Source organism: Pelobates fuscus, chromosome 1 (genome assembly GCF_036172605.1).
Source record: "Pelobates fuscus isolate aPelFus1 chromosome 1, aPelFus1.pri, whole genome shotgun sequence".
In the NCBI taxonomy this organism is placed as follows: Eukaryota; Metazoa; Chordata; class Amphibia; order Anura; family Pelobatidae; genus Pelobates; species Pelobates fuscus.
The window spans coordinates 23,914,018-23,939,981 of NC_086317.1; the positions used below are offsets into that span (position 1 = coordinate 23,914,018).

General features: G+C 42.3%; 1 long non-coding RNA gene across 1 annotated transcript in view; it reads left to right on the plus strand.

The window, feature by feature from the left end:
* Positions 1-25,760, plus strand: part of LOC134586581 (uncharacterized) — a 39,139-nt gene extending 13,379 nt beyond the window's left edge. Inside the window, exons 2-4 of the long non-coding RNA XR_010086580.1 lie at positions 10,848-10,935; positions 23,377-23,401; positions 25,686-25,760. This is a non-coding gene — a long non-coding RNA (uncharacterized LOC134586581). The remainder of the gene's footprint in view (positions 1-10,847; positions 10,936-23,376; positions 23,402-25,685) is intronic.
* The last annotated feature ends 204 nt before the right edge of the window (positions 25,761-25,964 follow it).

Sequence of the window (25,964 nt, forward strand, 5' to 3'; positions counted from 1 at the left end):
TATCCTTTCAAAAAGAAGCCATTGTTTTTGCTTTTTTTGTTTTGTTTCTACATTTCTGTAGAGTTTCCTGTTAGCTACCAGCATGAGTCAGTTAATAAGAAACCCTCTGATAAGGCCTGCAGAGCTATTTGTAATTAGAATGACTCATTCCGTTTCCCTCCTATCATGAAAATATTGACGTTAAAGTGAACCGATCATGAGTGATACTAGCTCCAATGATACTGAATATATGGTTTGTTGCATTGGGAGGCGTTATATTGTTACTAACCTGCAGATTCTCACTCCAGAGCTGCCATTTGTGAGGATATATGGTTGTTACAGTGCTCTATCAAAATACCTCCCTGACATCTTGCGCAGGGAGCCAGACTGGATTACCACTAGACCCCCAGGGAGCCAGATACTGACCCTCTAGACCACCAGGTTATAGGGAGAAGGACATAGACCTCTTGCTCAAATATAAGGGGAAGGTGGAGAAAATGTGTATGTTTTTTTTTTTTTTTATGTTTTGTAATTTCTGAAGTGGCAGTAAAAAATTAAACCTCCCCACACAGCACACTAATAGCTACCCACACATCACATGCAGCCAAAACACACACATCACACACAGTCACGACACACATTACAGCTACACCATTTAGGTGTTTTTTTAAAAAATAACATAGAGAATCATTCTGGTTGAACACCCTAATGAAATATGCTGTGCACACCTATGTTGCATATATCCATAGACAATACTTAATGTTAACCAAAAGAAAAAATGGGCATATAACCGTGAAAGATCAGAAGAAGCAATGCAGCGAAAAATTTTATAAAACCCACTAAAAAGTCCAAAGCTTTCACAATGATCCAATATAGCAAGTTTGTCAAGTTTTGTCTCACTACAGAAAATGAAACCGTAAATTTGCCTTATCTATAGCTCTCAAAAACTGAAGCACACTGTGATTCTTAAAGGAACACTATAGACACAAAAAAATAACTTTAGCTTAATGCAGTTTTGGTGTATAGATTATGCCCCATGCAGTCTCACTACTCAACTATCTGCCAATTTGGAGTTAAATCACTTTGTTTACACAGCCCTAGTCACACCTCCCTGCATATGCCTTACAAAGCCTGGGAACCACTTATGGTCACTGTTTTATTGTTAATGCAACTCATCAGCATGAGGTTGGTTACTGGCCTGCTATTGAGGCTTGGCGTTACTTGCTGAGCACAAACCAAGAAAGTTATGGTGGGGAGAAAAGTGATTTAAAACCACTTCCACCTGAAATAAGTGGATAGTCAATACATTGTTAAACACAGCTCTGCACACACCAGTCAAGCCATAACACTTGCATTTCCCCCAGCCAGGGCCGGCCTTAGGGGTGTGCGAGCTGTGCGGCCGCACAGGGCGCCATGGAGCAGGGGGCGCCGTGGATTTAAAAAAAAATTTTTTTTTTTTTTTTTTTTTTTAAATTTGCAGCGGGGGCGGAGCTTACCGTGCGGCGGGGGCGGAGCTAAAAGCGCCGGAAAACTGCTGCAGGGGAAGCAGGAAGGAGTCCCTGCTTCCCCACCAAACAGTCACCAGGAGCCAGGTAACTGTGACTCTCTGCCTGTGTTTATTACTGTCTGTGTGTGTATGACTGTCTGCCTGTGTGTGTCTGTGTGTATGACTGTCTGCCTGTGTGTGTGTGTCTGTGTATGACTGTCTGCCTGTGTGTGTGTGTCTGTGTATGACTGTCTGCCTCTGTGTGTGTCTGTGTGTATGACTGTCTGCCTCTGTGTGTGTCTGTGTGTATTACTGTCTGCCTCTGTGTGTATTACTGTCTGTGTCTGTGTGTATGACTGACTGTCTGCCTGTGTGTGTCTGTGTGTGTGAGACTGTCTGCCTGTGTGTGTGTGTGTGTGTGTATATGACTGTCTGCCACTGTGTGTCTGTGTGTATTACTGTCTGCCTCTGTGTGTGTGTCTGTGTGTATGACTGTCTGCCTCTGTGTGTGTCTGTGTGTATTACTGTCTGCCTCTGTGTGTATTACTGTCTGTGTCTGTGTGTATGACTGACTGTCTGCCTGTGTGTGTCTGTGTGTGTGAGACTGTCTGCCTGTGTGTGTGTGTGTGTGTGTGTATATGACTGTCTGCCACTGTGTGTCTGTGTGTATTACTGTCTGCCTCTGTGTGTGTGTCTGTGTGTATGACTGTCTGCCTCTGTGTGTATGACTGTCTGCCTCTGTGTGTATAACTGTCTGCCTCTGTGTGTATGACTGTCTGCCTCTGTGTGTGTGATTGTGTGTATGACTGCCTCTGTGTGTATGACTGCCTCTGTGTGTATGGCTGTCTGCCTCTGTGTGTATGGCTGTATGGCTGTCTGCCTGTGTGTGTCTGTGTGTATGACTGTCTGCCTCTGTGTGTGTCTGTGTGTATTACTGTCTGTGTCTGTGTGTATGACTGACTGTCTGCCTCTGTGTGTGTCTGTGTGTGTGTGTGAGACTGTCTGCCTGTGTGTGTGTGTGTGTGTGTGTCACATACAACCAATACACGCATATCACACACTGTTAATACACCCATTACAAATATCACACATAGCATACATATCACACACAGTCATCACACCTACTATCACATACACAGACAACACAAACATTACAGCATACATGGATGACGGGGGGGGGAGGGGGGGGGGCGCTGTGAAGATTTTTCGCACAGGGCGTCAAAATGCCTAAGGCCGGCCCTGCCCCCAGCAATCACAAATTTGCAGTGATGTTACTATGGCAAGGGATTCTGGGTGGGCATATGCAAATTAGTTCCACAAAGAATCACATTTTTGCCTCATTATTTTATAACTCACTGGCTTTGCATCTCTTCCTGAGTTGTGTTTTAAAACTGTTGTATACAGCAAACATAAACTACAAGGTATCCATGTTTAATATGGAGACCTGCAGTCTCGAAAGTAACAATCGGACAATAGGCTCTCTTCTTTCTCTGTGACCACTGTCCATCCCACGTTTGTAGTAAAAATTAAAGTTAAATCAAGTTTACTCACTTTCCCATGCTGAGACTCTTCTGCTGCATTTACCCGCTCAGCTACCAAAGATGTCAGCACGATCTGGTCCAGTCCAATGTTTCTCATTTAAATGCATGCATGGCGAAACACCGCATTACTCCAATGAAGTTCTGCTATAACCAGCATTTGATTGCAGGACAGAGATTGAATTTTTTTGTTTTGTTCTGCAGATGGCTGCGTCTCCAGTGGCTCTCAGGAAGACAGTCACAAAACGTCTACTAGAGGTCTGTTTAACCCTGCAATATAAGTGTCTCTGTTTCTAAAAAAAACCTGCAATGTTTAATATTGAAGGGTTAAAATGACAAGACCACCACACCAGACCACTTAATTGAGATGTAATATCCGTCAGTAACCATGCGAAGCTTCACACTGTGTGATCGTGTACTGACCTGGCATTCCTGAAACCTTCCTCTGTGGGTGGAGATAGGACCTATGTGACTGACTGCAATGCCTCAGAATATGAGGCAGAACAAATAATTTAATTAATGCAATGCTACGGCAGAAGTGATCATGGATTTAAAAATAAATAAATGTAAAAGGGAAAATATTGTGATTGGCCCTAATGCAGGTCATAACTCCCCCTGGGATCTGGGCCCCAGTCAAACGGCGGATTCACCCAACAGTAGGGCCTGACTGATTAAAAACTCCCACTTTCACCTATTTGCATATGTGCTGGACGTGCCCACTGGTAGTCCATTTTGGAGCAAAGTCTCCTGATTATTGGCGACTATATTTAAAAGAGCATTCAAATTAGCTCCCTGATTGTTTTTACTATACTGCCCTCTAGAGGGCTCTCCTAAAGGAGCCCAAAAGCTGTTCAATAAAATACTTTAGCAGCAAGGAGAGTTCTAGCAGCATCATGGTTGCGCACTATGGTCCAACCGATTAGGTTGGTTAAAATGGAAATCATCTAGAAATCATCTGACTCTTTAACAATTACTGTTATTAAGGCAGAATCATCACAGCGGTCCCTCCTCCTTCCTGTTTTTGTTTTCCCCCTCGCCCCCTTATTCCTCATCATAACATTTGTACAAAATTTTGAGCATTTAACCCTATAGACTGTAAGCTCGTTTGAGCAGGGTCCTCTTCAACCTATCATTCCTGTACGTTTTCTTGTAATTGTCCTATTTATAGTTAAATCCCCCCCCCCCCTTCATAACATTGTAAAGCGCTATAGAATTTGTTGGCGCTATATAAATGTCAACAACAATAGTAATAATAATAATAATAATAATAATAATATTTTATGGATGGCTTCTCTGTGTCTCTGTATTGCTCATTCTTCAAAATAAAGAATTAAAAAAATAAAAATAAAAAAATCTCCCACTTACTTTCTACTCCCCCAGTGCTAGTTTTTGTCTGACAGAGAATCACATTTTCTTTCTCTAAGTCTGCATCAGGCAGAAAGAAAGTACAAAAACGTCTAAGTCTAAAAAAAGCACGGGAATTAGTCTATTTTTCGAGCCCTGTGATTGTCGTGAACCAGTCATCTGTGATATGTGAGCGGCCCAGACTTGCTGTCAGACGAGGTTTCTCACATACGTTTTTTTGTAACTAGCTGGTGGTCAGTGATTTTATACCGCTGTGTGCTCTTTACCACAATAATACAACTGTCACACAAGTAATCACAACCGATCAGAAGACTCATACGTCGTACACAGTAGTGTGTTGTTTTTTGTTTGTTTTTTGCAAACAATTCATGCTGCATTCAGTGATTCAGTAATATCTCGATTTACTTATTGGGTACAAACATCTTATAATGTTGTCACAATCAGCAACTTCTTTTCTGACTAATTAATTTTCATCAGGGTTTTTCAGCTCTGAATGGAATAAGGGAATGATAACATCTTTCCTTATATAAAGCTTTTATACATTGACTAAATATAGCATTGCACAGTAACACTACCTGACAGTTTTATAATTACATTGTTTAATGTATAAATAAATAAAACATGTTTACCATCCATCTAATATTTGGGACCCAATCTCTGTTGTGCCTGGTGTTTGCTTTGGTGCCCAGCGTTTGTATGAACTACAGAGGGAGCGTGTTCTGTGACTGCTGAGGTCAATCCTTGACATTTCCACTCATGCCATAGTGATTCTGCAATTCTCCGGTATGAGCAGTCCTGGTTGGAAGACTTGTGTTGTAAATTACATTACTGTTCACACACAGGTTGATTTCATGTCATTTTATTGAGCGGCATGATGGTACATGGTGTCAAAATGGCTAGCAGAAGCCTGGTGCTTGGGTGGTGCTATAGATTTGCCATGTTTTAAAGACAGTGCTGACTTTATAACAGTTTGGGGTACCTTACAAAACCACTGGCTAGGACTCCAGCCTCACACACTCACAAGCACATGCTCCCACACAGACAAATACACACTCACAGAAAGATACATGCTCCCAGACACAGACATATACACACTCCCAGACAGATACACACTCACAGACAGATACACACTCCCAGACAGATGCACGCTCCCAGACAGATACAAGGTTCCAGACACAGACAGATACACGCTCACAGACATATACACACTCCCAGACAGATACACACTCCCAGACAGATACACGCTCCCAGACAGATACAAGGTTCCAGACACAGACAGATACACGCTCACAGACAGATTCACGCTCCCAGACAGATACAAGGTTCTAGACACAGACAGATACACGTTCACAGAAATATACACACTCACAGAGAGATACACGCTCCTAGACACAGACAGGCACACGCTCACATACAGATATACACTTACACTGCAAGTTTGTATCTGTCTGTGTCTGTGAGTGTGAGCCTATCTGTGTTTGTGAGTCTTACTAACAGGGACAGATACACACTAACAAACAGATACACACTCACAAACCCACATAAATATATGCATTCCAGATAGACTAATGGGTAACCCCCAGAGTCAAGCTTCCAGACACAGACACATACACCCTCTCTCAGACACGTACACAATACCCGATGCCAATACTGGCGCTACATTAAAATTGCAGCTTGTGCCCAGGAGTGTAAATCCCCCTAATCTATGGCAGGATGGGCCACGTATGTCCCAGTATTGTCCTGAGTTTAGGGACTCCCTCAGCATAGTGTCAATCAAACTATGCAGTATGGTTTGAATGCTCTGTGTGATGTCACCCATAGTGCAGGTCTGGATTTGAAAACATGATGTGTACTTTGAGATAACAGGCAGTTCATGTAGAGTACTTATGTGCCTATAGCAAAATATGGATTTGACATTAAATGGAAGTCCCGTTACCCTAAACCTCTTTAGCCCCTGATCTATGTCGCCAGTAAAATAATCTGAGTAAATACTACAAATATTTTGTGAGCCCCAATGACTGCTGACTGTCTGATCTATATGAATCCCAATAATTCCTGGTGTGATTGTCATAATAAGCCAATAAAATGCATTAAAGCACATTTTTGGATTTCTTCCCAAGCGTTCAGTATCTTTTGCAATTTTTGTGGGGCAAAAAATCTAAAAATAAAACAGAACAGAAACTTAAATATAGTCAAACTAGCCAATTTTGTCTTAAAAATATACTTGTTTGTGTTAGAAAGTAAATTAATTACCTGCCATCTCTGCTGGAAAGTAGATCAATACTGCTATTTTAACTACTCTCTGAACCAAATTATTAGATCCCTGTGTACCTAGTCAGCTGTTATTTTCGTAAAGAAAGAGTGAGAGGCGGACGTTCTCTTCACTTCTCCTTTCAGTCTGTCGCCTCTTCAGTACAGCTAGCAAAAATATAAATTTTTTTGCTATATCTAAAATATAAGTCACCATTTTGAATTCTTCATTCTTCAATAATTAAAGGGTCACTCTAAGCACCATAATAACTTTTTATATTCACAGCTAACATGAGTTAAATAAAAAGTAATATAACTTTATGTAAGTAAAGTGGATTTTTTGTTCTTAAAGTTAATTACATGGGGAGAAGAATTCGCATGGGAGATGAAATAGAAAAATTCTATATTAATAAAATATAATGTGTGTGTCGAGTGACCTGTGACTATAAAATAATGTGTGTATACGTACTGACTGATGTTTGTGTGTACGTACCAGCTTATATTGACCTATAAATCTGAATCAATATTCTGACCTGCCTCCCATGATATTAATTTCTATAACCAACTCCAACCATTTCCACTATTTCCTGCATCTTTCCCACTAATGTCGATAATTGGTGAAGTGAACATACCCAGTGTATGACTTTTATACCATCAAATTGTGCTTGCCACGGTGATAAACTGTGTCTTTTACTTCTTTACGTTCGCGTTGATAGGAGACACTAAGAAGTGGAACTGGAGATTGGAAGCAAACTCACATGTTTTGGCCTCATTTATCTACCTGCTCTTTTATATCTAATTTTAGAAACCACTGAAAATGAACCCTCACTCTTTAAATCAAACACACCTACATATTGATCCTGGTTAGTCAGGTCTGAATTATATATAGTAAAATATTATTTTTGATACATATATAGTAGTGATGTCCCGAACGGTTCGCTGGCGAATAGTTCCTGGTGAACATAGCATGTTCGCGTTCGCCACCGCGGGCGAACACATGCGATGTTCGGTCCGCCCCCCTTTTTTTATCATTGAGTAAATTCTGACCCTGTACCTCACAGTCAGCAGACACATTCCAGCCAATCAGCAGCACACCATCCCTAGCAGACCCTCCCACCTACTGGACAGCATCCATTTTAGATTCATTCGGAAGCTGCAACCATTTTATTTTATTTTTTCAATTTATTATTTTTTTTTTATCAGTGCATATAAATGTTACAAGCAGATACTCCCCCAGACACTCTGTATTACTGCAGATACTCCCCCCAGACACTCTGTATTACTGCAGATACTCCCCCCAGACACTCTGTGTTACTGCAGATACTCCCTACAGACACTCTGTGTTACTGCAGATACTCCCTACAGACACTCTGTGTTACTGCAAATACTCCCTCCAGACACTCTGAATTACTGCAGATACTCCCCCCAGACACTCTGTATTACTACAGATACTCCCTCCAGACACTCTGTGTTACTGCAGATACTCCCTCCAGACACCCTGTGTTACTGCAGATACTCCCTACAGACACTCTGTATTACTGCAGATACTCCCTACAGACACTCTGTATTACTACAGATACTCCCTCCAGACACTCTGTGTTACTGCAGATACTCCCTCCAGACACCCTGTGTTACTGCAGATACTCCCCCCAGACACTCTGTGTTACTGCAGATACTCCCTCCAGACACTCTGTGTTACTGCAGATACTCCCGCCATACACTCTGAATTACTGCAGATACTCCCTCCAGACACTCTGAAGTACTGCAGATACTCCCTCCAGACACCCTGTGTTACTGCAGATACTCCCTACAGACACTCTGTATTACTGCAGATACTCCCTCCAGACACTCTGTATTACTGCAGATACTCCCTCCAGACACTCTGTGTTACTGCAGATACTCCCTCCAGACACCCTGTGTTACTGCAGATACTCCCTCCAGACACTCTGTGTTACTGCAGATACTCCCCCCAGACACCCTGTGTTACTGCAGATACTCCCTCCAGACACTCTGTGTTACTGCAGATACTCCCTCCAGACACTCTGTGTTACTGCAGATACTCCCTCCAGACACCCTGTGTTATTGCAGATACTCCCTCCAGATACTCTGTGTTACTGCAGATACTCCCTACAGACACCCTGTGTTACTGCATATACTCCCTCCAGACACTCTGTGTTACTGCAGATACTCCCTCCAGACACCCTGTGTTACTGCAGATACTCCCTTCAGACACCATGTGTTACTGCAGATACTCCCCCCAGACACTGACACAGAGCAGAATAGGGACTGTTCCCCCTACTCAGGGTCACTTGGCAGATATGGATTGACACCTATCCTAAGGATCCCTGATACACACTGACACAGAGCAGAATAGGGACTGTTCCCCCTACATAGGGTAACTTGGCAGATATGGATTGACATCTATCCTAAGGATCCCTGATACACACTGACACAGAGCAGAATAGGGACTGTTACTCATACATAAGGTCACTTGGCAGATATGGATTGACACCTATCCTAAGGATCCCTGATACACACTGACACAGAGCAGAATAGGGACTGTTCCCCCTACATAGGGTCACTTGGCAGATATGGATTGACACCTATCCTAAGGATCCCTGATACACACTGACACAGAGCAGAATAGGGACTGTTCGACCTACATAGGGTCACTTGGCAGATATAGATTGACACCTATCCTAAGGATCCCTGATACACACTGACACAGAGCAGAATAGGGATTGTTCCCCCTACATAGGGTCACTTGGCAGATATGGATTGACACCTGTCCTCAGGGACTCTGATACACACTGGGGGGGGACCCACTGTCCTCCCCCCACCCCCACCCCTGCGTGGTGGGTGGGGGCCATAAAAATAATGATGGTGGGGACCTACTGTCCTCCCCCCGGCCCCCACCCCTGCACGGTGGGTGGGGGCCAAAAATCACAATGGGGGAGGACCTACTGTCCTCCCCCCGCCCCCACCCCTGCGCGGTGGGTGGGGGCCATAAAAATAATGAGGGGGGGGACCTACTGTCCTCCCCCCTGGCCCCCACCCCTTAGTGGTGGGTTGTGGGCCCTGAATAAAAATTCCCCCCCAATCAAAGGTGACTAGGGGTCCCCAAGCCCCTAGTCACCCACCCCCCCACCCCAAAAAGGTTACCCCCTACCTACCCCCCTCACCCTAAAAAATAGTGATGGGGGAATAAAAATAACTTACCTGTATAGAAAAATTCAACTTTCCATTTGATGTCTTCTTTTTTCTAAAATCTTCTTTTTTCAGCCCCCAAAAAAGGGCAAATAAAAAAGTCATAAGAACCAACGCATGGAGGGCTCCGCGCAGACTGAGCTCTGAAGGGCGGGGGAAGGCTTATAAAGCCTTGCCACGCCCTGCAATTAGGCTAAGAAAACTCTGATTGTCTGGTTAAAGCCAATCAGAGTGCTCTTTGTCATTTTACACAGCGTGGGAAAATTCCAAAGATCTTTCCCATGCTGTGTAAAATGACACAGAGCACTCTGATTGGTTAGATTCCAAGCCCACCAATCACAGTGCTTTGTGTCATTTTACACAGCGTGGGAAAGTTCTTTGGAATTTTCCCACGCTGTGTAAAATGACAAAGAGAACTCTGATTGGTGGGCTTGGAATCTAACCAATCAGAGTGTTCTGTGTCATTTTACACAGCGTGGGAAAGTTCTTTGGAATTTTCCCACGCTGTGTAAAATGACAAAGAGAACTCTGATTGGTGGGCTTGGAATCTAACCAATCAGAGTGTTCTGTGTCATTTTACACAGCGTGGGAAAGTTCTTTGGAATTTTCCCACGCTGTGTAAAATGACAAAGAGAACTCTGATTGGTGGGCTTGGAATCTAAACAATCAGAGTGTTCTGTGTCATTTTACACAGCGTGGGAAAGTTCTTTCGAATTTCCCCACGCTGTGTAAAATGACAAAGAGCACTCTGATTGGTGGGCTTGGGATCTAACCAATCAGAGTGCTCTGTGTCATTTTACACAGCGTGGAAAAGTTCTTTGGAATTTTGTGTTCGCGACATCACTAATATATAGTAGTTGTTGACATTACTGTAGAAATAATAGTGCTATAAATGATTGAGTGTCAGTAGTGGATTGACAGTGAAGGTGTTCGATGATTGTTATGACTTTGTAAAAAAAAAAAAAGCTTTATTTGGACAGTATTTGTGATTTTCATGTATGTGCTGTTTTCTCTTCCTGTAGAAAAAACGGTTCAGTGGTGGATTGTGTTTCCCATCGTTATCAGCATTGTTTTAGGGCTAACTGTCTACTGGACAAGACACATTTTCAGGTAATTTTTCCAATATTCTTTGTTAAAATTTTTATCACAAAAATAATTGAAACCTCAATCTGAGTCAAAAGGACTAAACGCAGATTTAATATTATTTCAATTGCTGAGTGCAGGTATTAAACCCTATGTCTATTCTGCAAAGTTTGGCCCTTAGAAAACAAACAGAGGCCCAAAAGTTTATACTTATTTCCTAGGGACTAGTAAGAAGTCGAGCATCCTTCGTGGGGTAAAGGTTTAAAATGTCCACTCCTTTATTCAAATTATCACTTCATTTTTATATGCTAAAGAACATAACCAGCATAAAAAATATTTTAAAATACCTGACGCGTTTCGTGCTCTGCTTGGAACATGTTTACAGACAGCAATAAAAAAAAACCTAATTCTTGCACAGCAACTGCTAACATGAATAAAGAGAAGCTAGGTTAGGTAAATGAATCATAGCAGCTGGTTCCTCACGCAGCAGTGCGTGTTCTCACTTCAGATTTGTTTGACCTACTTTTGCTGAGTGTGCCCATCACTGTATACTTTAATGTACTGCTCACACAGAGCTGTGAGAGTCCTATAGAGACTAAGAGACTGTGAGCACTGTCTAATAATAGAGAACCTAGTTTTCCAACATTCTCCTCAGTACTTGCAGGGGAAAAAAACTACAACATCGGCAGAATATAAATATTCTGTTGGTTAAGGTACAACAAATGGAAACACTACGTTCCAAAACCACTACATATCAATGTGTTTGCTGTAGTGTATAGTTGCTGCCCCATTTCTATTACAAGGTAAAATATTACTGTTTCTGAGAAATGGTGATGTTTATATTTGTGTGAAAACACACTTCTGTAAATGACAGCCATACAGCCAGAAGAGTCACTTCCTCATTAAGGCCTTTTCTCTCTGCTGGATTAGTGGTAAATTAACCTATTATTTACAGATATTGTGAGGACAAATGGGGGTCGCGCTTCACCAGTCAACCTTATAAATAACTGTATTTATTTATAACATTGCTCGTCTAAGAAAAATACATCAAATTAAATGAATTTAGTTGTCCTAACTTTATAAATATGTTTAGGATGGCAGTCAATTCTTGAAAGTATTAAGGTATACTTAACATACATTTGCAAAGTTTGGCATGCTGGGATAATATGTTTAACAGTGCTCTTTGAATCCAATACCTGCAGAAAACATGTACATTATATAATCCCCAATATATCTCTATCCATGATATTTATCATGGGGCATTTTGACACTTTAGTTGTAGCCATTTTATAATTACGGTAACTTCAGAAAAGACTTCTAATTATAATCCATTTTTAGTTTTTCACATTGCATGTAAATGTAGCCATCGTGATGTTGTCTAACACACAAAAACACAATTTAGGGTCAATATATCCCTTGAGTAAGTAATGCTTATACTACTATATAACTATATAACTATTACTAAACACATCACACCATAACCCTTCTCTTACAATTCTACTAACATTAACTGCTCACACTAACCTTTCCCCAATGTATAGCACTAACATTAAATTGTTACACTAACCCTTCTCCCAAAATACTACTAACACTAATTGGTCACATTAACCCTTCTAACAATATACCACTAACCTCAACTGCTGATATCGCCTCTTCTTTCAATATAGTCCAACATACGCTTCTGTGGGTTGGAACTAGTCCAAAGGGATCAACGACGGGGTGACTTTGACAAAATTCTACGCCAGAAGGAGTGCAGATGGATTTATAAACTCAAAACTTTATCCCCAGGGGGTCTTAATGAAGGTTTCTCCTTCTCCCCCTTTATTTGATAGTAAGGCTGTTTTCCTCTGTTGTATATAGTGTAAATATAGCAGTATACAGTGTAAATACTTCTCCATATTGTTTAACTCTTAATTGTATTGCTAGCCCCTTTCAACTCTTCCCTGACCGGCACTCTTATGATGCTGTGACAACTTTATAAATTTGTGATTCTATTTTGTACACATTTTTCAGATTTTTAGGAACCTAGGTCTCGGGACATTTTTATTGGTACCCTCCCCCCCCCTCCCCGGGGACTTTCATTATGTACAATAAGGCTACATCCTAGGTATACTCGATCTCTGGGGAGACTCCATTCAACTCCGACCTGGAGACTTCTATTATGTATAATAAGGTTACATCCTATGTACACTTGTCCTTTGGGGAGACTTTATTATACCCATTTATTTTAGAACTTTGTAATATTCGTTTCACTAAATATATGCCCAGGTTGTGAACTGTTTCCCACTCTATGTGGAGGGTGGTCTTTCCACACTAGACTCAGTTCCCGTAATTTGCTACTTTCCCCGGTTTTGATATATTGTTACTTTATCCATTTTGACCCTCTCCATGGGCGGCGTAGACTTGCTAACACTAGTGAATGGAGACACTTGATTCCCCCATTGGGTAGACAGGGATATCTGTGTACGCCCATCACAATTTGATTGGCTGATAGTTACAAGGGGAGGGAACAGCGTTTCTGTCCGACCCTTTCACGGTGCACTCAAATCGTGCATTTTAATCATGTATTGTTTAGTCGATGGGCATCTATGCCCCCCGCCCCCTTTCTCCTTTCCCCACGGGGATATATACATATTTTTCATTTATACCCTCGGGCCATGTGAGATGATCACCAGTGTATGGACCCCCTAATATGTGTGACTATCAATAAATATAGTGTTGACATTTCATACTGGGTAGATCGGGGTATCCTCACGCCTACTTTTCCCTGATTGGTTGAGGGGCTAGGGGGAGTGTTTGGTCTCTGGTCAGCCCTCTATGGTTCGCCAATGGGGGCTGGCCACGATCGAGACAAGGGGTGTGTCCATTTGTCCCTTTAGTAGGAGTTAGTTATTTATCTTTGTTTTTAATAACTCACCTGGGTTCCCACAATGTCTGTGACTCCAGCTTCCACTTCAGTGGATCATTAGATCTATAGAGAGAGCACTAGGCTGCCTCGAAGCAGCAGTCAGTTATTCTGGTTTTCCTCTGGGCTAGATAGCCAGTCTAGGGCGTACTAGGGTGTTGCTTATCCTTCTTTGTACCTTGAAAGTTACGCTCTCCCTCACAACCCCGTTTGTTTTCTACTGGGGGGTACTCTATCTAGGACGTTTTCCCCAATACTTCTGCCCACTTCTCCTATCTTCAAATAAGGGGGTGGGGGGCAGCTTTGTTTAGTGTAACTGTCCTTACTGTTTGAGGGACTTTAAGGGGAGCGTTACCGCCTCTGACTTTGAAAGTTTTCTTACTAGTGATTGCAGTGAGCACACCCAGCCACTAGCTGGCACTCGGTACACCTTTTTTTTTTTTTTTTTTTAATTCTTTATTTTTGCACACGATAGGCAATGCAAGAATATTACAACTTTGAGGCTTGCGCAGAAGCCAGAATACAAAAGATCAGTCTTGTAAATACAATAATTGACATCAGCCCAGATGTCAAACCACTTTATAAATTCTATACAACTTGCCTCCCATCGAGGATTTTGTGTTTTTTAATTCTCCATTTGTACTCGTCAGGTAGAGCAAGTATACTTTAACTGTGATGCCTACACAGAAGCCAACTCGTTGTACAGAATCATGAGACAATCATACGTATTCGGAGTAATACATAACGGAATTCCCGATTCTAACCCGGTTCCGGGCCTCTTATGGTTTGCACCCTATCGAGGAAATTTTTTAAACTTTATGAGCCTAGTATCAGGTTTGCAAGTGATCTATGACATCCTAGTGGGTTAGCCAAAAGGCTCCGCTGTTCCTTCAAACCCTTTAATCAGGCTAGAGAGAAGAGGGGAAAGAACAATAAAAAGAAAAAAGAAAAGAGAAGTAGGACAAAGAGGGGGGTTCACCCCCAGAGGTATAAGAGAAGAGAGGAGTATAGAGAGACGAGGGCGATGCCACAGTTAGCAGAGAAGAAGAAAAAAGTAGTGGAGGGGGGAGGAGGAGGGACGAGGGGGCCCACCGATTATTGATCAAGGTCTCAGCTTCCATCTCAGTCACACCGGGTCATAGGCCACAGGCCTATCTTCCTTCGTCTCTATTATTACACCTATTTTTTGTGTCACCAGAGAGTTCCTCTGTACCAAGGCACGAATCTGGACATATTTATTATGTAGGGGGATATATAATCATTTTTAAATCTCCTGTATTCAGGTGTTTTGTAGATACCTTTCTATTTCAGACGGTACCTGCATTCTATTTACCGCTATACGTCTGCTGGTTCCAGTAGGTTATACTCTCTCTTCACAGACCACCTTTATATGTCAATAGTCCTGTATGGAATTGATTACATGTTGTTACCTTTAGGTCTTATACCATTGTTCTAGGGCACCATTTTGTCTGCAATTTGACCCCTAGTGAAAGGATCTTATACTGTTCGCTTCTTGTGCCCAGGGATACTTGTCTGTGGTATTCAATGATCTACTACTTAGGGGCTTAACCCCAATAGAAATACACAAAATAAAACAAGAAAATGAGGGGGGATCCACCCACAAATAATGTGTGGAAACCGCTCTCATTCACAATTACCTCCTAATATACGTCACATAAACAAAATAGGAACCTTTATTAGTACAAAAAACTGAAAAAAATTAACTAAATACCGATCCCCTACAAGTGTAAAAAATGTGGTATTGGTTCTATTGGGGTTAAGCCCCTCTATTACCTCTGGTAACCATATCCGAGGGATTGATGCTGGCAAGTCCAGCACCATAACCTCTCTTTGTGTTTCTAGTACAAGCATTAACTTCTCAAATTAATGCTAACTACCCAGACTAATCCTTCTATTACTGACACCCTACTCTAAGAGGGCACGTGACTTGCTTCTCTGGGTGGAAGGGTTAAACATCACCCTGCCTCAGACCTCATTAGTGATCAAACATCCCTCTTAACACTATGCACACCTACTCTAGGATAAAAACAGCCACCACCAAAACAATTTATAACCGTGTCTGAGGTTACCACAACCATATTAGATTAAAAACCCACAAAACTTAATTTAGACAAATATATATATGAAACCACAAAACTGTCATCTAAGACTCTTTGGTACTGTTATTCTTCTACTAGACAATGGCAGAACTTAATAAAATAACATTTATTATGAACAAGAAATAGTCACAGTTAGTGATGTCCCGAACTGTTCGCTGGCGAATAGTTCCTGGCGAACATCGCTTGTTCGCGTTTGTCACGGATGGCGAACACATGCGCTGTTCGGTCCGCCCCATTCGTCATCATTGAGTAAACTTTGACCCTGTACCTCACAGTCAGCAGACACATTCCAGCCAATCAGCAGCAGACCCTCCCAGACCCTCCCACCTCCTGGACAGCATCCATTTTACATTCATTGTGAAGCTGCATTCTTAGTGAGAGTAGGGACAGTGTAGCTGCTGCTGATTTGCTAGGGAAATTGATAGCTAGGCTAGTGTATTCAGTGTCCACTACAGTCCTGAAGGACACTCACTCACTGGTGTCCCAATAGCTTGCATTTAAAAACAACTAAACTTTTTTGACTGTAATATAATAGCAGTCAGTTTCCTTCACTAGTGTGCATTTCAGGGCCTGCCCAGTGCCACCACTCACTCATATCTGGTGTCACAATAGCTTGCATTTAAAAAAACCAAAACTTTTTGGACTGTAATATAATAGCAGTCAGTTTCCTTCACTAGTGTGCGTTTCAGGGCCTGCCAGGGCACAGTGTCAAACCAGTGCAACTCATATCTGGTGTAACAGTAGTGTACATTTTTAACAAAAAATAAAATTTTGACTGTAATAGATTGAATAGCAGTTAGTTGTCTGCCAGCGTGTGTGTCAGCCTCACAGCGTATACTGTGCACAGTCGCCCAGTGCCACCACTCATATCTGGTGTCACAATAGCTTGCATTTAACAAAAAAAAATACTTTTTGGACTGTAATATAATAGCAGTCAGTTTCCTTCACTAGTGTGCGTTTCAGGGCCTGCCAGGGCACAGTGTCACACCAGTGCAACTCATATCTGGTGTAACAGTAGTGTACATTTTTTTAAAAAAAAAAATACAATTTTGACTGTAATAGATTGAATAGCAGTTAGTTGTCTGCCAGCGTGTGTAAGGCTCACAGCGTATACTGTGCCCACTTGCCCAGTGCCACCACTCATATCTGGTGTCACAATAGCTTGCATTTAACAAAAAAAACGTTTTGGACTGTAATATACTAGCAGTCAGTTTCCTTAACAAGTGTGCGTTTCAGGGCCTGCCCATTGCCACCACTCATATCTGGTTTCCCAATAGCTTGCATTTAATAAAAACTAAACTTTTTGGACTGTAATATAATAGCAGTCAGTTTCCTTCACAAGTGTGCGTTTCAGGGCCTGCCAGGGCACAGTGTCACACCAGTGCCACTCATATCTGTTGTCACAGTAGCTTGCACGCATAGTACCACTAATCGAAAAAAAAATGACAGGCAGAGGCAGGGGCCGTCGTGGTCGTGGTGCTGTGATTCCCTTTGGCCCTAGAATAATGCCCAGTGTTCAGAGGCCACGTACCCTGAACTTGAAAAGTTCTGAGGACATAGTTGACTGGCTAACACAGGACACCCAATCTTCTACAGCTTCCGCTTGGAATCTCGACGCACCATCCTCCTCCAGCTTAGCTTCGGGCACCTCTAAAGTTACCACTCGCCCGCCTGCCGCCACCACCAACACTAGCACCACAGCCGCTTCACTTGGTATGTCAGAGGAGTTATTTACACATCAGCTGGAAGAAATGAGTGATGCGCAAGCATTATTGCCAGAGGATGTAGATAACAGGGATATGTCTCAGTCAGGCAGCATTGCACACGTACGGTGTTATGATGATGATGTTGTACCCACTGCTGCTTCCTTTGCTGAGTTGTCAGATACAAGTGAAGTGGTTGATGATGACAATGCGTCCGTGGATGTCACGTGGGTGCCCGAAAATTCAGATTGGGAGACAGAAAGGAGGAGTAGGAGACGAGTTGGAAGCAGGGAGACGTCGTCGCAAGGAGCTAGTGGCACAGTCAGACAGCATGCATCTGCACCCAGGGTCAGCCAGACAGCACACCAATCAACGCATGCTGTTGCCACCACCAGAATGCCATCATTGCAGAGCTCAGCAGTGTGGCATTTTTTTTGTGTGTCTGCCTCCGACAACAGCGATGCCATTTGCAACCTGTGCCAAAAGAAACTGAGTGGTGGGAAGTCCAACACCCACCTAGGTACAACTGCTTTGCGAAGGCACATGATCGCACATCACAAACGCCTATGGGATCAACACATGAGTACAAGCAGCACACAAACTCTAAGCCGCCATCCTCCTCCTGGTCCAGCATCTTCAGCCACGTTAACCACTGCTGTCCTCCTTGCCCCCTCTCAACCATCTGCCCCTCCGTCTCTCGCCTTGAGCAGTTCCTGCTCATCTGCCCACAGTCAGGTGTCTGTCAAGGACATGTTTGAGCGTAAGAAGCCAATGTCACAAAGTCCCCCCCTTGCCCGGCGTCTGACAGCTGGCTTGACTGAACTCTTAGCCCGCCAGCTTTTACCATACAAGCTGGTGGAGTCTGAGGCGTTCAAAAAATTTGTAGCTATTGGGACACCGCAGTGGAAGGTACCCGGACAAAATTTCTTTTCACAAAAGGCAATCCCCAACCTGTACTCGATTGTGCAAAAGGAAGTAATGGCATGTCTGGCACACAGTGTTGGGGCAAGGGTCCATCTGACCACTGATACCTGGTCTGCAAAGCATGGTCAGGGCAGGTATATCACCTACACTGCGCATTGGGTAAACCTGCTGACGGCTGCCAAGCATGGAATGCGTGGCTCTGCAGAGGAGTTGGTGACACCGCCACGACTTGCAGGCAGGCCTGCTGCCACCTCCTCTACTCCTCCTACTCCATCCTCTTCCATAACCTCCTCGGCTGAGTCCTCATCTGCTGCTGCGTCTTGCTCCAAATCAACGGAACCCCCCCAGCTCCCCAGGTACTGTTCCACATCCCGGATACGGCAGTGTCACGCTGTCTTGGGGTTGACTTGCCTGAAAGCAGAGAGCCACACCGGACCAGCACTCCTGTCCGCCCTGAACGCACAGGTGGATCAGTGGCTGACTCCGCACCAACTGGAGATCGGCAAAGTGGTTTGTGACAACAGAAGAAATTTGTTGGCGGCATTGCATTTGGGCAAGTTGACACATGTGTGTAATCTGATCGTACAACGCTTTGTGCATAAGTACCCAGGCTTACAGGACGTCCTTAAGCAGGCCAGGAAGGTTTGTGGCAATTTCAGGCGTGCCTACACGCCCATGGCGCACTTTTCCGATATCCAGCGGCGAAACAACATGCCAATGAGGCGCTTGATTTGCGACAGCCTGACACATTAGAATTCAACACTTCTAATGTTCGACCACCTGCTCCAACAAGAAAAAGACGTTAACGAGTATTTGTATGACCGGGGTGCTAGGACAGCCTCTGCGGAGCTGGGGATTTTTTTGCCACGTTACTGGATGCTCATGCGCAATGCCTGTAGGCTCATGTGTCCTTTTGAGGAGGTGACAAACCTAGTCAGTCGCACCGAAGGCACCATCAGCGACATCATACCATTTGTTTTCTTCCTGGAGCATGCCCTGCGAAGAGTGCTGGATCAGGCCGTAGATGAGCATGAATAGGAAGAGTTGTGGTCACCATCACCACCAGAAACAGCCTTATCAGCATCGCTTGCTGGACCTGCGGCAACGCTGGAAGAGGATTGTGAGGAAGAGGAGTCAGAGGAGGAATGTAGCTTTGAGGAGGAGGAGGACCAACCACAACAGGCATCCCAGGGTGCTCGTTGTCACCTATCTGGTACCCGTGGTGTTGTACGTGGCTGGGGGGAAGAACAATGTTACTGAATTACGGCAAGTCGGAAAGGATGCAGCAGTTCCAAAATCAATTTAAAAGTATGCTTTACGCAGCGTATAAGGGTGATATCACAGCACAACGGGAATCTAACAGGGGAAGAGGTGAAAGTAATCCTCCTCCTCCCACGACCACTCCGGCAAGGACAGGACGCTTTACAGACATGTTGTTGATGGAGGACATGCAGAGCTTTTTAATTCCTACGCATCGCCACAGCCCTTCGGGATCCACCCTCAGAGAACGACTCGACCGACAGGTAGCAGACTACCTCGCCTTAACTGCAGATATCGAATCTCTGAGGAGCGATGAACCCCTTGACTATTGGGTGTGCAGGCTTGACCTGTGGCCTGAGCTATCCCAATTTGCGATAGAACTTCTGGCCTGCCCCGCTTCAAGTGTCCTGTCAGAAAGGACCTTCAGTGCAGCAGGAGGTATTGTCACTGAGAAGACGCCTAGGTCAAAAAAGTCTAGATTACCTCACCTTTATTAAGATGAATGAGGGATGGATCCCGAAGGGACTGACAGGGATTAAACTGATAGGAATAGTACTACTTAACACACCACTCCTATCTGGTGGCACATTAGATTGCACGCGCAGTGCCCCAAATTTGAAGTAGGAGGACCGACCAAGCATCTTTTTCCATCTCCTGCTTCCTAAAATCGATGCCTTATATACACGTCCCCGGATAGGGGACGTAACAGGGATTAAACTGATAAGAATAGTACTACTTAACACACTACACCTATCTGGTGGCACATTAGATTGCACGCGCAGTGCCCCAAATTTGAAGTAGGAGGACCGACCAAGCATCTTTTTCCATCTCTTGCTTCCTGGGTGGAGGAAGAGAGACCTTCAATGACATCAGTGAGGACAAGGAACAGGACATGGCTAGCTTGGTATCCAACCTTGTGCAAATGGGGATTTTGCGGTTGTGCAAATGGACTGTTTGCGGTTGTTTGCGGTGCGTTAAACGAGGAGTTTGGTCTGTCACTGTGAAGCGGGCGTAACCCTTACACTATCTGATCGATACAACATCATACCTGATGTTTTAAAGCACGTTATTCCAAACAATTTAGGAATGTTAGGTGATTTATGCCCTTTATGGATTAAAACCAGACTCTGCATCAACTATGTAATTTTCCATGGGAGTTTTGCCATGGAACCCCCTCCGGCATACCACAGTCCAGGTGTTAGTCCCCTTGAAACAACTTTTCCATCACCATTGTGGCCAGAAAGAGTCCCTGTGGGTTTTAAAATTCGCCTGCCCATTGAAGTCTATGGCGGTTCGCCCGTTCGCAAACATTTGCGTAAGTTCGCGTTCGCGGTTTGCGAACCGAAAATTTTTTGTTAGTGACATCACTAGTCACAGTGCATACAAATACAAAATATGTTACAAACAAAATTTACATTCACCAAACAAAAAAGCGGACATTAACAGAAAACCCTACTACTCACTGCACTAGCAAAATACAATTATTTCTCTTCCAAAAGAGCTTTTAGTAAGGAAAAGTAAACTGCTCACACTAACTCTTATTCTAATTGTGATGGTCACCCCTGGCTTAGTCGGGGTATTTACCGCCTAGATGTCCTTTTCCCCAATCTGGAAGGGTGCTGTGGAGTACCAATATGACAACCTAGTAGCTTGCTATGAGGAGCAAGTTCTTCAGAGCTCTGAAAAGAGCTAGTGATTAAAGCAGGTATAACATTTCCCTACAACACGAGACGAGGCTGCGAGTTGAGGGTAAGAAGGACTGAAGGTTTATTGAACAGCTTGAATTTTCAGCCAGATTTTCCCCACAAGGTTGATGCCCAGGTGGACCTTGTGGGGCACAGGACACAGCATTAACAAACCAATAAAAACAGAGTCTTACACGCAGACACTCCCATACAGTGTATACAAACCTTCCTCTCTGTTTATGAGATAATTGAGTTAATTACTGTATCAACTCAATTATCTCCAAACGAAAAATAATTTTTTTTACACAGTTTCTGAAAACACCCCAAAAACATATGGGAACCTCACAATTATTACATCCCCTGATAGCCCTGATCTGGGTGAACAACATATCCAAAATTCACCCAGATCAGAGCAGGGGTTCAGAAATTTTATGAAAGTCTCTTTTGACCGATCGCACGCATGTTTTCATGCCCAAAATAGTTCCAGAGAATTAGGCTGTGCGGTCGGTATATTTCCAATTATTAAAATGTACTTCGAATGTTCGAACGGGACTGTTTGTGCACTAAGTCAATGTCGAAGTACGTTCGTTAGATTAATTTTACCGAACGGCGCGCTGTTCGTATGGATTTAGTCGAAGCTAGCTGGAGGTGGAAGTTCTAGCGGTGTTCGTGCCGTCGAGTGTCCGATTTTAGTTCCATGCACTCAACGACAAAACACTGCTGACCGCGTTCGACTAAACAAGATGGTCGCCGCCACGTGTTCAGCTATACGAATGGTGACCACCCAGCTGTTCGCCAATTAGGCTGCGGTTAATCACAGCTTCTGAGCGGTTAACAAGCAGCACACTTCCAAGTATGGGTGGTCGGGTACTTCGGCTGTTCAACAGTTCAAAGTGGTATTGGTAAAAATCCCAGCAGGCAGAAATAATGTCCTAGGACCAAATAAGTCACAGGGGTTATAGTTCCAAGGTAAAATATTGTCAATTAGTTCTCTCCATAATCCAGGGGTGAAGTGCCCTTTACTACAGCAAAACAAAAAGGGGGGGAATACAGAGGGCTCCTGTTACACTAATATACCAGTAACACTAACTGCTCACACTTATCATTCTAATATACCACTAACATTAGCTGCTCACACTATTCCTTCTTCCAATATACCACAAACACGAACTGCTCACACTAACCCGTCTTCCAATATACCACTAACACTAACTGCTCACACTATCCCTTCTTCCAATATACCACTAATACTAACTGCTCACACTAACCCGTCTTCCAATATACAACTAACACGAACTGCTCACACTATCCCTTCTTTCAATATACCACTAACACTAACTGCTCACACTATCCCTTCTTTCAATATACCACTAACACGAACTGCTCACACTAACCCTTCTTCCAATATACCACTAACACTAACTGCTCACACTATCCCTTCTTTCAATATACCACTAACACTAAGTTCACCAAGGCAGGTAAATGTTCCAATATAAATCTGACCACATTAAGGATTGGTGGTTAAGGCTAGGAAGGGTATAAACACAAATCTTCACACTTTACTGTTAGGTTAATTCTGCAAACTATGCTTACAGATTTATTTTACCCAACATTATTTCCTGCTAATACTCAAACAATGCAGCTTTGGTATCTGTTTGCCAACCAACACTTGTCATGGTTTTCATTTATGCATTCTTATTCTGTTTGTTTGTTGTTGTTTTTTTTATTTTTCATGCTATTGTTCCGTAAATATAGGACAAGCTTACATGAAATCCTTCAGAATGGCTTCTTATTCAATAATTCTTATTGTATAATATGTATTTTAAACAAAAATAGAAGTGTATGTTTTATATCTATTTGTTTATTTTCAGATGTTGTTCAAAATTGGAACAAGAGGTAACTTTTAAACTCTATACATTATTTAAGATGTTATTTTTGTTTTCAATTAGACTTCGGATATGATGTTTTTTCGGAGTTGTATAGGCAGGGCACGTGCATGACTTATCCTTTCCTAAATGGTGCTTATCTTAGACTAGCAGATAGCTTTCTTATACAGAACAGGTGCTCTTGAAGGCACAGCTTAGTAGTCTATAGCACGATAGCCAAAAGCATTGCATTTGGATATTAGTCATCTACTTAGTGATTTTACTTTGTACCTGGGATTAGTGATAATCTAGACTAAATTCCTTCTTTTACAGTTTATAACCCTTAACATAGTGAAATTAATAGCTCCTTTCAAGAATATTGCAACAATTGTATACTACCGATCGATCACATCGTTATATTTACTCTATTTGATATCTTGTGTCTCCTGGGAATGCTAGTCTTGGCTTTACTGTCATCCCTTAAGAAACACTAGAAGCTTTTTATATTTGGGCTCAGCCTCTAAATCCAGCTATATACAAATTATTAAAGTAACACTATAGTCACCTGAATTACTTTAGCTAAATAAAGCAGTTTTAGTGTATAGATCATTACCCTGAAATTTCACTGCCCAGTTCACTGTAATTTAAGAGTTAAATAACTGTGTATCTGTTTATGCAGCCCTAGCCACACCTCCCCTGGCTATGATTGACAGAGCCTGCATGAAAAAAAAATGGTTTCACTTTCAAACAGATGTAATTTACCTTAAATAATTGTATCTCAATCTCTAAATTGAACTTTAATCACATACAGGAGGCCCTTGCAGGGTCTAGCAAGCTATTAACATAGCAGGGGATAAGAAAATCTTAATTAAACAGAACTTGCAATAAAGAAAGCCTAAATAGGGCTCTCTTTACAGGAAGTGTTTATGGAAGGCTGTGCAAGTCACATGCAGGGAGGTGTGACTACGGTTCATAAACAAAGGGATTTTACTCCTAAATGGCAGAGGATTGAGCAGTGAGGCTGCAGGGGCATGTTCTATGCACCAAAACTGCTTCATTAAGCTAAAGTTGTTCAGGTGACTATAGTGTCCCTTTAACTATTCCTATATATGTTTTTCCATTTAAAATCATCTGTCATCTTATATGATTTTGGATTTATTTGGGTTTTTCTTTATATTCTTTGTTTTATACTATTGATAGTCTCATTATCAATTAATACTTTCTAGTTCACCTGTTAACTTATCAACAGTAATACTTTTAATCAATATATTAAATGTTATATTTTAGTTAAAACAATACTAGTAGGCAAGTACTTCCTGATGTAAAGCAGCTTCACCAAACCTCTTTATCCGTAAACATAGGATAACAAATCATAGATCCTTGATGTTTACTGAATGAAGATGCTTGGTGAAGCTGTTTTACACCGGAGCTGCGGTGTGCCTAGATTTTATCACGTTCTTTATTCCATCCCTGGTTAAGTAGTCAATGCGTTTTCAAACTGTTTGGAAACGTATTGGGTCTCTTTGGTGACTCCAATTTGGCCTCCTAAAAACATATAGATGAACTGGGAATTCTGCTTCTGCTTTAGATACAATACATTTGTCCTTATTCGGACTAGATTCCTTAGCTGAGAGATCAACCAATGCTCTGAGCAATAGAATCCCATTAAAAGTAGAAATAAGAACTGCAGCTTTAGTGATATCTGTAAAGGGGGCTGGACCGGTGGTACGGCAACTCTCCTGTTTAATTTTCACGGACTATCCACCAAAAATCCACTTTTTGTTTATTGTTTCAATCATTCAGTTTTGCGTAATTATGGGAAAACCAATAGCTAGAGTACAGTTTATCAGAATTGTTTTAATAAATATGTGAAATATACATTAGCAAGAACCTTGACACTGACAGATCGTAACATTCCATTGGGGAGAGGTCTGTCTGATCACAGCAAGCTGAGTTGAGCATTAATGAGCCAGATTATCTCCGATATCCATTATCATCTGGCTTCTGAACACTACGTGCAACTTGTCATCTGTGATTGGAGAGACCAGTCCCCTGTGCAATGTTAGGGACTGTTAGTACCTGGGATCTTGTTAGTATATCTGTCATATATATATATTTTATTCTCCGTGTTGATAATATTTTAAACTACTGTGTGCTGTATTTTTTTTTTATTTCTTTTGTAAGATACTAATATATAGTATTTTATGTATTCACTGATTATACGACGTTCCTCGTCTATACTAAATAAAAAAAGTTTGACCCTATTCTAATGTTTCATGTGCTGATTACTTACACGAATCTCTGTGTTTTTGCAGGTTAAAGAAGAGTTAGAACCTTATGAAAGCTACGTTCAGAAAGTAAACACCATCTACTGTTCTGTACCAGTGAGCAAATAGAAGGATCCAGAATTTTTTTTTAAATAAATGAAAACTGATTTTTATTAAGCGTTTATGTCATTTTGAAATGTGTAAAAATGGGAATGATGTAAAACAAATATTAGTTAGAACATTTAATTTTTTGTTATTGTTTACTGATGTGTATCGAGCATTCTTTAACATTACCCCGAGCATTATTGTCACTCCAGCTCTCCACAT